Source organism: Melopsittacus undulatus, chromosome 3 (assembly GCF_012275295.1).
Source record: "Melopsittacus undulatus isolate bMelUnd1 chromosome 3, bMelUnd1.mat.Z, whole genome shotgun sequence".
In the NCBI taxonomy this organism is placed as follows: domain Eukaryota; kingdom Metazoa; phylum Chordata; class Aves; order Psittaciformes; family Psittaculidae; genus Melopsittacus; species Melopsittacus undulatus.
In genome coordinates this window covers 47,853,335-47,869,436 of record NC_047529.1, presented here as the reverse complement: position 1 = coordinate 47,869,436, position 16,102 = coordinate 47,853,335, and positions in this window count along the sequence as shown.

The window sequence follows — 16,102 nt, the reverse complement described above, 5'->3', positions numbered from 1 at the left end:
AAAAACTCCCAAACAAATAAACAGAAAAGCCATTTCCTTGGTTCTGCTCAAATCCTGTTTCCTGAAGGTGACAGAACATACGAAAGAGCCAGAAACACATGAGAAAAATGTCCTGAGGGGGAACAGAAATCTCCTTTAAAAGCTTTGCATTCAGCAATTTGCTGTTTAGTTCCTGTGTGAACAATTAATCTTAAAACAAATATTTGGCCAAGGGGGATTGAGCTCTGGGAGGTTTCATAGCTAACTAAGGTTGAATGAAAACACATACTGCCTGACTTCCTCAGGCCAGGTTTTTTTTTTTCACTCTCTCCATAAAAATAACTAAGACAAAGTATCTGTTACAATGACCCAGGTTTTGCCATTTAAGCCTCCCTAAATTACAGGTTTTCCCTCAGAGACCATTTACATTGGGGTATATAATGCATGGCTATGTTGCACCCTACCACTCTTTGAATTCACTATAACTGGTTATTACTATGTTAAAATGTAGTAGTCTGGTTCAAAGGCTTTTCTATAAATAAATATCTTCCTAGCTGGACAGATGACTGTTCCTACCAGCAGCTCCTGTGTTATCAGTTCTCTGGTTTTTAGCTCTTGAGCTGGACATGGCTTGGAACTGCTTTGAAAAGTCTGTGAATGGCTGGCAGCTGAAAGGTCTTGAAAAATCTGATTAGGATCAAATTGGAAATCAATAGCATTATTACACTGCTGGTTCTTATTCTGTTTAGCATTTCAGTGGGGTATTTTTAACTTTTCAGTTACATACACTTCCTGAGTTATAGTTCTTTCTAAGGGAGATGGGAGGAGGGAGGGCATGGCTCTTCTGCATGGGCCCTATCCAGATCAATGGAGAAGCTCCCACTTGCTATAGGAAGGCTAAGGTACTGCCTCAATAGCTGATAGATGCTACCATATCTTGGCAATATTCTGGATTATGCTGTACATGTGTGTGCTTAACTCCTGGAGGAGGAGGTAGCTATGCTACCTCAACAGGTGGTAGATACCACTGTATTCCAGATTATGCTGTACATCTGTGTGCTTAACCCCTGGAGGATGGTAAAAAGCATAGCCATGGAGCATATAAAGTAGCTGTAAGTGGTGCTGTGCTGTGTCCCAGCAGTCATCAGACCCCTCTGCTTTCCCTGCCTATTCACAGCTCCAGCTGGAGCAAGAGGTCAGCCACCCCTGCGAGCCTCTTCCAGTAGAGGACAAGTGCCAGCTCCCTTCACCTGCCTGAAATCATGTTCCCTCTGAACCTCCTGGGCCACTTTTGGATAAAGCATAATTGGTGCCCCTGCACTAGCAAAGATAAGTGAAACAAAAAAGCCCTTAATTGAACAAATTGACCAGGGCAATCCATTTAAACAGTGTGGTCTTTAGGGAAGAGGCTCATTTTGTGCTGTGTGGAGTAACTAATGGAACAGGCTTGTGACTACTGAAGGCTTCCTGGCTCTACAGTAATATAAATAATAAAGGCATATAAAAGTATAAACAATATGTGGCACTGCTGGCAAACAGTGTTTTCCATTTTGAAGGCACTGTAAAAGACAAAAACCCACCTAATTCCTCCTTCAAGTGCTAACTACTAGTCACCTCATAGGTCCAAAGCCCAAAAGCTGGCTCTCAACAAGACTGTAAGCTACAAGTACAGCAAGATTCTTTTTAAAAATTGCAGCGTATTAGTTGGTGTTTTGTTGGGGTTTTGAATTTTTTGGTCTTCACATCTAATTTTTTGGCTTTATATTTTCAAGATTTTGTCTGGAATGATGTGGAGGGGGAATGGGCATCCAAAATTTTTTGTTATAATTGCTTGACTCCAAAGGCTGAATCTTTATTGAAGCATAAACTATTACATTCAAATAATGAGAAAGAGAAGCCACATTGTAGTTAGGGAAAGAATACAGTACTGCCAGCTGTGTGAGATCAAAACTCATGAAGGATACACTAAGAAATCATGGAATTGCTTTGAGACTTCCTGAGAACCCAGTTTTTTCTCTTTTAATTTCTTCAGGGTTTCTGCAGTCACTTCAGACTCTCAAGTGTCCTTCCAAAACAACGAAAGTTGGTAATTTACCTCTTTTTAATGAAAGACAATTCTAGTAAAGGATGCTTCTTGAAAAAAACTGAATATCAGAAAAATTAGTGACACTAAGTTCACCATGATTTGGTGGCTTCAGCCTGCTCACTCTGGGCTATTTTTCCTGTAAATCATACTGTCTTTCAAGTTGTTATGAAAGAATATCATGGAAAAGAAAACATCAAAACCTAAAGCCCAAGTTATTGATTCTAAAGATGCTAAGAAAAATACATCACAGATCTCTAGTGGGCTAGACAGAAACTGCCAAATTGACACTAGAGTTCAATGAGAGAGACAAAACCACAGTGTTTGCTTGTTTGGTTTTTTAACTGAACTTTGAATACAGTTCTGTATATTTTTTTTTTCGGATTTTAAGAGGCTGGGTTTTTTAAAATGCCAAGTAGGAACTTATAGCTAGTAACATCAACTTTTAACATAGTAACTACTATACTTCACTCTTGTTTGTACTGCTCCAGTAATGCTACATAGACTACAACAGGAAGGCAACTTCCAAGGAACAGGAGATTTTAGCTGCCCCTAAATTACTGGAAATGTTGTGCTTATATGACATAATAAAAGGGTATGCGTACAGGAGATGTTTTGGCAACTGCAATCTGTTGCAATTATAGCAGATATGACTACACCAGGCAACCAATTTAAGTGAATGGTATTCAAAATACAAAGCCAGACAGTCCATGGGGAATTTCAACTCTTTTCTTCTGTAAGGACTAGTTTTCCCAGACATCCACGGCCCTGTCCCTCCACTCTGGCATTTCCTTTTGATCTTGGTGAACCTGTCACGGCTCATGTATGAAATTTAAAACTAAGCACTTGAGCACTTGTGGTCACTGAAAATCACAGGGCATTTGTAGTAAGAGCAGGGTTCCAGCTCCTGCATCATGGGCACATTTCGCTGGGAATAGCAGCATTCTGTGACTTGCATGGGACATCCCCTGGGTCAGGGCTCTCCAGGCTGCCTCTGCCCCATGCTACAGCTCTGCAGACCCAGCACAGAGGAGAGACTCAGGCACCCACCCAATTGCCTGGGAGTGCTTCGATGAACATGGGCTATTTTGACACAGTTATTGACAAAACATTATCTCAGTGCAGGTGTACATCCTGTGCTCATAGCCACTGACATTTCCAGTTCTGCAGGAAGGAAAGGATTTCCAGTGCTTACAAGCTCCTTAAAGAAACTTCAATTTCAGTAACATCAACCAGAGGCTGTATTGAATGAATGGCACGGTATTTTGTGACTAAGTTGCCAGCAAAAAAATTTTTTCCACTATGAATATGTCCTGAAAGCCTGTGTGTTTGAACATAACAGTGTTTTTGAAAAGTGATTTTGTGATTACTGATTTTATTTTATTTTAAAAATTAAGTGTGATTTTCTATTATTTTTCTGCTTATTTTACCTATTTGTCCTTCATGCATAAATAACGTAATTCACTGTGGTCTCTGTGCATGGTAAGCATCTGGAAAACTGAACTTTCTGACACAGAAAATTCCTAAAACTTCTAACTTTATATGGCAATCATAACCATCCTTAGCTTTGAATATTTCACACATACTTCTCTGCTATAATTAAGATCCATTTTCAAATCATTTATAAAGAGCCATGAAAGTGTATAGGCATAGAACAGGAATTTTATGCTAAAAAAATTACCTTAAGTTGTGAATGAAGAAAGAAAAAGAAAGAAAACCCCAAGGAAATATCTGTTTTGACAGACATCTACACATAATTCAGAAATAATTGACAGCATCTTGTTCAAATTTCCAGAAAGTCTCTGGGCTGGGACTGGATTTAAAGAACTTTTATTCCCTAAAGTGAATTGTTTTTCCAGAACATTAGGACTATGTGAAAAAAAAAGATTATTATAACAGTCACTGTCAATAAGAAAAAGCTAAAGAATATTAGTCCCTTGGGGGGAAAAAGTCATACGCTACAAGATTTTGCTACTGTGTTTAGCAGGTGCAAGGAAGGCATGGCAATTCTGCATAATTCTTCTTCCTTCCTCAGAGCTGCAAATATTTTTTCTTATTTTCTCTGCATTTTTTTATGTATTTTTTTTTTATTACAGAATTATATTTTCATTACTGGAATTTCCTGCTTATATGGTGACATGCAAGCCAGGATGTTCTTGGCTGTTACCAAACCATTTGACTTCTTGCTGGAGAAGCACAGAGCAAATAGCAGAAGCTGGCACTGGGTTGTCATACTTCTCTTCTGAATTTTTCTCTCTTCAATACCATGATGCCTGAAGAATGTCAGACTTTTCCTACTTTAAATTATATGTTTTTCTCTTCATAAGATGGACAATTTCTAGGTAAACTTCACCATGTCACTCTGCTTTTGAGTTTTCTTTTCTTTTTCTGGATGAAAATTGGCTCCAATAAGATCAAAGACAACTTCGACAGCTCAGAGAAAAAAATAGCTCTCCCCTTTTATTTTCTTCTGTGTTTATTTTGCTGCCAGCTCTCTTTGAAAATGTCTCTTTTTGCCAAGGCTACTATTTTGCTAAATGAATTAGTGTTATTTCTATGTCTTGTTTATTTGCACAAGTGCAACATGAAAGATGGGAAATACAATAGTGAAAAGACAGCAAGAGATAAAAAACAGAATGGTACCAAGAAAGATGTGAAGAGTTGCTGAGGTATGTACCACACACGCTTTAGTCCCTTGGCAGCAGGTTGGCCCTCAGAAATGCTCCTGATGGACCTGCCAAGGTCCCAGACCTTGAGGCTTTCCCTGCAGCCACTCTTACAGTCCTCCAGGCTCTACTCAGGGGATTTTGAGGAGTGTATTTCTGCAACTGCAGTGACACAAATGTGCTACGTCAGACCAGAGATGAATGAATGAGGCCTCACGGGTGATATCCAGGGCTTTGTGAGAGCAGAATGGAGATGAAGCAGCACATGTGCTTCTGTTTCTGTTCCTGAGTAGGATGCTGAAGTAGCTGAATTTGCTTCTGAGGTGCTTACCACCAGCTCTCATTTCATGTGCCTCAGTGAGACTGAGAGCTACAAAATCTTGGACCACCCCAGTCAGGTTTTCATCCTTCAGCCTGTTGCTAGCCAGGAAGTAATAAATTAGACTTGGCTAAATATGAGATTAGATGACAGCTGAGGACACTGTTGATCACTATTGAGGGCTGCAGAAAGAGCTCGTCACTTTCTAAATCCTAAAAGCCCACTGTATGACCAGCATAAACTACATGCTTCCTCCGTGTGGTAACTCTCTGAAAATCACAGGCTCAGACAGAAAATGCGAGGTGGGGTTGTCCAGCCTTCTGCTCAAATCAGGAGATTGCTCAGGGCCATGCTGAGACCAGTGTTGAAAACCCTCTGGGATAGAGACTCCACAGCCTTTCCAGGCAGCCTGCCACTTTGCTTGACCACCCTCGTGGTGAGGAATATGTTCAGTCAGGATTGTTTAATAGCTGAAAAATGCATTTCTCAACTAAAGAACTTATTTTGGGGTGTGATATTTCCTCAGAAAATTGCAGTCTCAGAAATAGAGTTTATTTAAAGAGTCAAAATCCCCCTATTTTTAATCCAGTGGATATCTCCTGGACATGTTAAATGGCTTTACACTTCCATTTTCTTTTAGGCATCAGGTTTTCTGGCTGTGATACACCACCTACAATGCAGTTCTTACTGTATGTATACTTCCCTTATTTTAGAGGGAGAAAACAGTTTCTGATGCCAGAGGAGTGGTCCATAGGTAGAAAAGGGAATGTAAAACACTCTGTAACAAATCTCTTTCTGGCTTCCCTGTGAATTCAAGTACTCTGGTTGTTGGCCTTTATGCAAATGTGTGTATGTGTGTAAATCCACCTATATGTACACATACGGATGCCCATTCCCATATCCATAGATTCACATGCACATATTCACATCCATATACATATACGCACTCATATTTGTATATGCATGTATATGTGAAAGCACACACATGTATGTTTCTTTTTGAAAAAAAAAACCCAAACCAAAAAAAAACAAATCAAAACAAAACCAAACAAAAAACCTTAAACAAAGCCCAACAGAATTCACAGATGGCTGTGAGCAAAATCTCTGTTTTCTGACATTTAACATTATTTTCCCTACAGTCTAGTCATCTGACTAGAAGGAAGGATAGCGTGAATGATCTAACACCTGTAACGATATGTGTGCTGACAGACTTATTGCAGCTTTGGTCTCAGCTGTTCCAGGACAGCTTATACTGGGCAGTAAAGGTATTCTGGACAGATCCTGAGGCTACCAAGACCACAGCCAGTGTCACCTGCCTGCCACAAGCCAGAGCAGGAGGGGTTGCCAAGTAGGTGATGAAGTGGTGTCTGGGCAGCACAGTGCTACACAGATTGGAGGAGGCTCTTTCTCTCTCACATCAGCATGAGAGCTGTGGGAGATGCTTTTGGTCTGAATCACCTCGGCAGGAAAATTGTCAGTCAAATGGAATGTACTCATAGAAGAGCCACATAATTAGAGGTGTGAGTGTGATGACTTTGTGCAAATGCATACAGAGAATAAAAGACATCTTTGGTGTCATGTCAAACCTGGAACTGTGTGGTGGCATGACAGATTATAAATAGGGGCACTGGGATGAAAACAGAATGGTTCTGGGCTGAAAAGGTTCCTGATTCCGGGCACTTCCACCTAGGCAGCTCCCACTATACTCTCTGACCTCTCTTCTTTCTTCCATCTTCCCTCGTCCCACAGTGCCAGCAGCATTTTTTGGGAATTGTCCACTGTGGGCTGAGGAACAGACTGGCCTGAGAAAATATATGCTTTTGTTTTCTTGGCTGTTTAATGTGGTTGGTTTGCCCACCTGGCCCAGCAGGGCAACCGCACAAGCGGTTGTGCCAGCAGAGAATCATGAAGTGGCAGGGGCAAAGCCTGCATGTGCCAGTCCTGCAGCCACACACATGCACACACCAGCTTCTGAGGAAGATGGAAGGAGAAGAATATCTTGCACAGTGCTCTGCAGAAAGCAGCTCTGTGCTGGAAAGGTAGAGATGAGCACTTATGTGCCACTTCCATGCTTTCTTCTCCTGATTGTGCATGAGCTGCTTTGAGCTCTCTGACCATCAGCACGAAACTACAACTTATTTTTGACTGAAGCTCAATGAAAAATCACCATTTCTGAAAAAGACTTTTGACAATTGTGTTAGCTCCTTCTGATAAACATACATATAAGCATACATAATTTCTCTCCATGTTTTTCCACCATTTCAGCCAGACAGCATGTGCCAGAACTAGATTGTAGCCTGAAAGTACTGTCTACCTATAACTTAATCTCAAATGCTGTCTGCCTCCTTAAGTTTTACAAAATAGAAACAGTTCTGGTTTATCATCAGTCGATAGCTCAGTTGGAAGTGGAACATGTTAAAGTGACCAAGGACTGTTTTAATTCTGAACAATGTTGCTCGTTCAGTATTTAAAAAAAATAATAAAGTTTTGCTAGTCCACTTAAAATGCTTAGATTAAATGTCTTTATTATTTCCATCCAGGCAAATCCTTATATAGGGCTGATGAAACCTCATCCCTTGGTTTGAATAGAGTCATTACTTCATTTCATATGACCTGCAGTCCTACAATACCATGGTAGTCTGGGGAAGGTAAGTTGATTTTAATTTATTTTTGTGGTATTATTGGGTAATTCTGATATACTGAAATACTAAAAAAAAGTTCCTGACCTCTGCCTAAAAGGATCAACAACAATCTTCTGTAAAACTTCTCACTGATGACGTGAAATAACATTGTTGCTTGTCAGGAAAGCTCTATAATTCAGTTTCTGTGGCTGAACATTACAGTCCAAGGGGAAAATTCTTTGTTTCTAATGGGAATTAAAGCTGTGTAACTAAGAGCACCAGGTGGTCCCTACCAGCAGAATCTGGACTATTGTTTTTTAGATTTATGCAGTGTTTTATGCCTATCCCAAATGCTTGTTGCTGGTAATTTCTGCTGCTATTGTTGCTTAAGGTCATCTATAAATGCAAAATATTTCTCAGTGGGTACTTGACAGCAGTAACCTAGATAAATATTTTCACTTACATAAACATTGCCTTAACAATTCAGAAACTGTAGTAAACAGTCTCAAATCCCAGAAGCCATCTAGACATTGCAAGAATTACATTGTTTTTTGAAAAAGATTGATGTATTCTATTATTTCATTGGTCAGAGTCCAACACAAGAGGGTGGACTGATGAAAGAGATGCTTAACACATCCAGGGTTTCTGTTGTTTTCTTTTTTTCTAACTGTGCTAATACATGAATTTCCATTTGTTTTTCAATTTTTTATGTAGCCTTACACAATAAAAGATAATCTAACTGGACAGGCGCAAACAGTGGAGACCAACTGGCTTCTAAAAGCAAATCCAAAGCCAAGAAACCTCTATAATTGCCACGAAGTACTAAGAAATGAGATTACTTTCTGCCTACTTGAGAGCACAAGTATTGGCATTTAATTGAAAACGCATGCCCCTCAGAGCTCAGTAAGTTTGCATGTGAGCAGCCGCAATCCTTTGTACTTTGTTGTACATGCTCTTCAAGGAGGAAATGTGCTCCTACAAGACCTCTTGGGCTTGGACAGGTTCTTCATCCATGCAATGTTGCACAACAAGTGTGCCAAAACCATCCAGGCTCCAGGCAATTTAGAGAGGATAAAGCTAACAAAAAAATACACTAGATATGGTGTGGGTTGTTTGCACTTGTTCCCTGTAACTAATATCCTGTAAGTTCAAAAAAGAAAGAGACCCTTTCTGTACATGGGCACTTCGGCTCCTCGAATTTCTTTCCACAAAGCTCAATGTGAACAAATTCAGAGACACCTTGGATCACCTCCATGGTGATCCCCACTTGTTGCTTAGAAAGCATGAGCCGAGCATGGCTCTTTGCAGCTGGACAGGGCTGTCTCCTGGTCTCTCTCCAGCATGAAGCCTTGTAGATAATGAGGTTTAGGTGGAGTAGATGTGGGTGAACATATACCTAGCACAGGTTCACTCACATGCTGTCTTCCAGGGTCGCATACCAGCCTAAGAAAGAATTAAATAAATGTGAAGAGGTGAATATCCCCTACTAGGGATACTGGTGTCCTGTTAGAAGAGAAACCCAGCATCCAGCCATGGATAGCCATTGCCTCTGCATGCATTTTCCAGACCTTGTGCTCTGTGTACATTTTGCAGCCACAGCATGAGTGTGTGTTGGAGAGTAGCCCTCTGAGCAATTGCATTGTTGCTGCGATCTGTTTATACCGAACCTCAACAGCTAATCCTTCTAATCCTCAAACAATTATTTTAGCCAATACTGTAGCTGTTCAGAATTAGCTGACGTTTGTGTAGTTCACACTCAATTTAAATTATCAATGTCTTATTATGAATACCTCGTATGACCAAATGACTCTACTCTGTATGAACACATTATAATTTCACTCTAAGTATAGGTCTGCAGTAAATATATATACGTAGCCATCTGTGCATGTGTCTGCTCTACATGCTTGCATTGTAATTTAGATTTGGTTAATGATGTTTGGTGTTCAGCTTTGGGCACATGAAAGATAGACAGTTTCTTTTCTTAGAATCATAGAATAGTTAGGGTTGGAAAGGACCTTAAGATCATCTAGTTCCAACCCCCCTGCCATGGGCAGGGACACCTCACACTAAACCATGTCACCCAAGGCTTCATCCAACCTGACCTTGAACACTGCCAGGGATGGAGCATTCACAGCTACCCGGCAAACTTGCTGAGGGCACACTCAGTCCCACTGTCCATGTCACTGACAAAGATTTTGAACAAGACTGGTCCCAACACTGATCCCTGTGGGACACCACTCATTACTGGTCTCCAGCCAGACATTGAACCGTTGATCACAACTCTTTGCATGCACCCATCCAGACAGTTCTTTATCCACCAAGTAAGTTTTCAGGAAGGATTAATCACCCTACAAAAACAAGATCCCTGATAAGTTTGCCGATGACACCAAGCTGTGTGGTTCTGTTGATACGCTGGAGGGAAGGAATGCCATTCAGAGGGACCTTGACACACTTGTGAGGTTGGCTGATGCCAACCTCATGAAGTTTAACCATGCCAAGTGCAAGGTCCTACACCTGGGTTGGAGCAATCCCAGGCACAGCTACAGGTTGGGCAAAAAGGAAATTCAGAGCAGCCCTTGTTATTTTAACAAGGGAAGTCCTAACGGATTTCATTTTCTTTGAACTCAAAATTTTGTAAGTTAGCAAAGCAAGTATGTGATTATGCATGTGTACATTTCATTTAAAATATATTTTTCTGCTAACCTCCTTTTCTTGATAATTTAATTGTGAACCAAACTGGAATATCTGCATGACAGATCCTAGCAATGAAGATTCTGTCATGGAAATGCTTCTACTAACTAAATGAGAAAATGAACATGAGCCAGCTTCAGTGTGCTCTTACAGCCCAGAAAGCCAACTGTGTTCTGGGCTGCATCAAAAGAAGTGTGACTAGCAGGTCAAAGGAGGTGATCCTGCCCCTCTACTCTGCTCTCGTGAGAACTCACTTGGAGTATTGTGTGCAGTTCTGGTGTCTTCAACATAAAAAGGACATGGAACTGTTGGAACAAGTCCAGAGGAGGGCCATGAGGATGATCAGGGGACTGGAGCACCTCCCATATCAATACAGGCTGAGAAAGTTGGAGCTGTTCAGCCTGGAGAAGAGAAGGCTGCGTGGAGACCTCATAGCAGCCTTGCAGTATCTGAAGGGGGCCTACAGGGATGCTGGTGAGGGACTATTCATTAGGGACTGTAGTGATAGGACAAGGGGTAACGGGTTGAAACTTAAACAGCAGAGGTTTAGACTGGATATAAGGAAGAAATTCTTTACTGGTGGTGAGGTACTGGAATGGGTTGCCCAGGGAGGTGGTGAATGCTCCATCCCTGGCAGTGTTCAAGACCAGGTTGGATGAAGCCTTGGGTGATTATGGTTTAGTGTGAGGTGTCCCTGTCCGTGGCAGGGGGGTTGGAACTAGATGATCTTAAGGTCCTTTCCAACCCTAACTATTCTATGATTCTATGGTTCTAAGTCCACTAGTAATCCTTAAAAGCGTAGGGAAGAATTCCTTACAGTAAGAGGTTCTTCTGTGCTCTGTCACAGGCCACAGACTGGGATAAAGCAGTGACCTTCAGGAGCTGGTGGTGTATTGGCTCTTCTTTTCCTGCTGGGCAGATAGGTGTTCATTATCTGGTGTTTATCAGTTGAGACGTGGTTACAGCTCTCAGAAGCCCACACTACCATTTTATATGCACATATTTTGCCAGCAGAAAGAAGCATGCATTTCTTTTTTGCTTTCTTAATCTATAATATTGAGTGGATGGCTAATGACCTAAATATTCTGCAGTCCCTTTTAGAGGAGGTGCTTCTCTGTGCTTTGTTTCCTTTCTCTGTGTGGGAGTGTGGCAATTCCTGCCATTGACTGCAGAAACTCCTGCCTTTCACTTATGAATTTAGTGGTTTGAAACTGCAGCTTGTGAGTTAGCTCCTAAACTTGCACCCAGCCATGAGCATGCAGCTTCCCCCCAAATTGCCAGACTTTCAGATTCCTCAGTTTTAACTGGGCATTGCCCACCAGCTAAGGTGTTCAGACTTTTCTGAGTATTCTGTGATTACCTCAGGATATTCAAGAGATTGACTGGCCAGGTACTATAAGCTTATATCTATATTAAAATACTAGGAACTAGACTAAATGTCCTGATGCTCTTTAACCCTGGTTTTGTCATTGTCTCCAGCTACTGAAGAAGCTCAGGCCCAGTTGCAAAGTTACTCTAGTATAACTTGGTGATGACAACACTGCCAAGTAAGCTTCATGGGGTATCATCTGTATTTCACAAGGTAATTTCCATTAAATTCAATTTCCTGCATCATTATATTGTAAAGGTAGAGGAATCTACTTATTCACAAATTGCTTTGAAGGTTCTGAGTGCAGAGGCAGTGAATTACACTCACTTGATTGCTAAAGCTCAGCAGATAGAGAAGACCCTTAATCATCCTTTAAAATATTTTACTGGGTTTTATTTTATATAGTACTATATAGTAATCCTTCCAGTTGTCTGTCATATCATACAATGTAAATCCATAAAATAAATACTTAGTAAAATAAATATTTAAGCAGAATTAGCCTAGGTGGGGCAAGAAAAACTATAAGTATAGAAAAGGAACAAAGAAGGAGTGAGTTGTTTCAACAGGGGCAGGGATTGAGGCCTAGGAAGTCCTATGCTGAGGTTTTTATAGGTTAAATAATACTCTGCTTCTGTGTGTAGATATAAGTGTCCACGCTCAGTAAGCAGTCAGGACAACTACGTCAATTCTCTGTGTCTGAAAGGGAACCTAAGTACAGAACATTATTTTCCTGTCCATCATCTATTTGCCCATGTTGGCAGCCATACTGCAAGTGTGCTCTGCCCATGTCTCTGTGTGGGAAGAGGCACTCATCACCAGTCCTGGCTTCTCCACAGGCAAACTGAGGAATGGAAAATGAAACTGCCCCAGAGCATGCCAAAGAGAAGGCAGCTGCTGATCTGCACTTCTGTTTCCCAAGGCTCTTCCCAACTGTCACTGGCAGGACATGTGCACAAGAAAGGGCATCTGGTTATTTTTAGATACCAGTTGTATTTTCTCCAGCCTGTTTCTGTGGCACACTTTATATCACTGCCTAATCTGACAAAGGGTGACAAAGCAGGTTTAGGGGACAGCATGCTGAAATGTAGAAATTCATTTGGGAACAGTGAAGTGCTTTTCAGCTTGAGGCTGTTGTATTGTGTTATTTCAGAGATGAACTGGTGCCTTATATTCCCAGCATTCGTTATCTATCAGTGTCAAACAAATATTCAAAAAGGCATCTAGGTTCTGCTGGTTTGCTAACACACCACACATACAGCACAAGCAATCTACAGCCTGCTGAAAGCACTTCTGCTTGACCACCTATTGCACTGCTCCTGACCAAAACACTTAAATACCGATTCAGAAAAGTCACAGCTAAACTGCCATGTCACACAACGAGGTGACATTACTGTAGTTGTGTCAGGCTTTCTTAGAGTTATTTGTCAAGCAGAAGTATCTTTTGGGCTTTTCTGAATCACCTAGATTAATATTTGTAATGGTGAAAGAAAAAAAAAAGGGGGGGGGGGGAGGGGGTAATTCACGGCAGCAAAGAATAACTTGTGAAGGGGCGCTGCTGTCCTGCACAGAGACATTGCCTACCTGCTCTGAAGGAAATGTTGCCGACTGCAGTCAAAATGTTTGTATGCTTACTGAAATGTGTGGACTTTTAATAAGCCTGAGTATTCTTATTTCTACAGTGCAGTGAAAACAATTCCAGACACCCATTTCCCCTTACCCCTGCACTTTTACAGCAAGGGGAAAATGCTGGAGAAATGCTGCCTTAAAGGCACCAAAAAAGCCATTGCAAGAGGAAATCCCTGATAAAACTCAAAATTTTCTTTGCTGCTTTGCTTATACAAGAGGCACCTGAACCATGGACTGAAGTCATGCTGCCTCCAGTGCATGGCAACACCATAAGCCCTTTCTTTATTAGGATGAAAGAAGTTAAAGTAATTTATTAAGATACCAAACTCATCAGTGCCCAGAATTTAGGGCTTGAATAAGATTCGTGCAGTCACGCCAAAGCCTCTTCTCTGCCTGGTGAGAAGCAGGAACCTATGGTTTCCAGCACTGTAGTTCAGGGCTCCTGGTGCCAATCTATTACCCTGGCTCAGGTAGTCTATCGTCTCTTTTCTGACCATAAATTCTGGCTTGGAACTCCTTTCCTTTTAAAGATGGGGCACACAGCTTCTGACAACATGCACCTTAGTGAACCCATTCTCAGCCAGCTCTGCTGCTAATTTACCCTAAGAAGACTGCTCAGCCATGTCCCTTGAGAAGATCCTCACACTTTGTCCTGAATCCCTGCTTGGCAAAATCTCCCAGGGAACAGCAGGGCTTTTGACTGAATGAGGTTTCTAGGATCAAGCCACAGATAAATGATGTTTGTTGCCTTGCAGCCATGGAAATTGTCAGAACATTGAAAATATAAGAGTTAAGACTGACCTGAGAAAGATCAAGACAATAAATTATCATTGTAGTATACACAAAAAACACCAAGAGTTCAGTTTTCCATCAAAAAACTGCTCCTTTTATGCTGGTGTTTTCACAATGGATCACCCTGAAACTTGGCTCTGAATGGCAAAATGTACCCCTCTGAGCAAATGAGATTCTAACCTGTATTTTGTTTGTTAAACTAGGCGAGCAGAGAAGCCTAAAGCCTTAATTAATGTCACTTGTGATATTAAGAGGTAAATAATAGAGCAGCAAGTCAATTTTCAAAAGTGAAGACAAAAAGGCAATGGGGGGCATTAAAAGAGTTGTGTCAGATTTCGGTAAGACTCACAAGCAATGCTTTAAATAAGCAGGGAAAGGAGAAAGCAATTTTGCCCCCTTTTTCTGTAATTGTTTCTTTTGCAGAGTCTCTGGCTAGTTGTCCTATGTAAACAGTTCATTTGATAGAGGAAGAAGTTAGGTCTATTAAGTTGCTCCACAGCTTCAGTGTTGAATTTATTGCATGTTTGTTTTAAAACAGACCTGAATGTCTAATGTAAAATGCTTTCAGATACTTTTCAAACCACCCAAAACTCAGCTGGTTTGTTACACTTTCAAAATTCAGCTGGGTTTTGTCAAAAAGTTTATGAGCTCTTCTGTTCTCTAAGTAAAACAGCATTTGTGTGAGAACTGAGGTTTCTAACTTGGCCTGAATCTAATCTGAAAGCTTTATCTGTCATCTCAGACAACAGAGAACTCTCAATCCTGGAATATAAAACTGATGAGACTCCCACAGTACAAGGTGCTTCCTCATTTCTGACCTTTCTCCCACTGAATCAGACACAGTATTATCCAAGCAGGCTTTGTTCAGGTCAAACACAACCACCATTAGCTTTGAAACAAGTGGCAAAATCCAGATTTCCAGTAGGGAGGCTGCTGATCACTTGTATTCCCTAAAAAATGTATAATCTGACTCCATTTCCCAACTTGAAAAATTACCATAGGTACAAGTACTCCAGGCTTTTTGACAACCTGGGAATTTGGATCTTTGAGGAAGTTAGTGGGATTACCCGGGAGATGAGGGACTTATCCATGTGAGAAGAAGTTTAGGAGTTCTACCCCTTACTCAGCAGCGATGTGTCAGGAATATTTCAGTTTGCATTACCCCTTTTCAGTCACTTTATGATATTATTTAAACATGTTCTTCCTGGAGAAAAGGAGTGCCTAAAATGGCAGTGTTTTTTACTCTGGTCATATATCACTTGGCTTTGTTGGAGTGCTGGTATAGTGTCAGTCCTGGAATCCTGCTAAGCAGAAGCAGTCGTTCTCTTTTTTGTCCCTGGACATCTGGTCACACTGTGGCTACAGCTGTACATCTGGCACCCACAGCAAAATTCTCAGGCTGGAATTTATAGTGTTTATTATAATATTTTAAGAGGTAAACTTTGTCTCTGAAAAACTCTAAAATTAAGAGAAAAACGTGGGTTTTTCCTCAAGAGTCAGTGTGAAATCTCTTACAGAAGAAAGGCAGAAAACTTATTTAACTGGCAGATAATTACGTTTTTTAAAAACAAAGAGAATGAAGCAAACTTTAGCTAGGTATACGTATTCCCATATATCAAGTAATCTCCTTATGCACTGATGTTAAAAAGCAAAACAGAGGAGTTTCTCTGACTTGGTGTCTGAAAATAGTCATTATTCTCTCTAGTACAAGTTGAGCCATGCATTTTGTTGCCAACAAGGAGGGTTTTTTCTTTTCACTTCTCTGAAGTGCTAGAGTACTACTATGCAAAAGCAAACATTAGTGGTTTTGATAGATGTATCTACCTTTTAAATAAGTTTCTGCTGTGCAAATATTTGTGTTACATGAGATTTTAAGTATTTTATTTTTTTGGTAAGTTTTATTTTCTTTTTAAAGTAATGCAGCGTGAGCCGGCTGTTCTGGTAATTAGTAAAAAG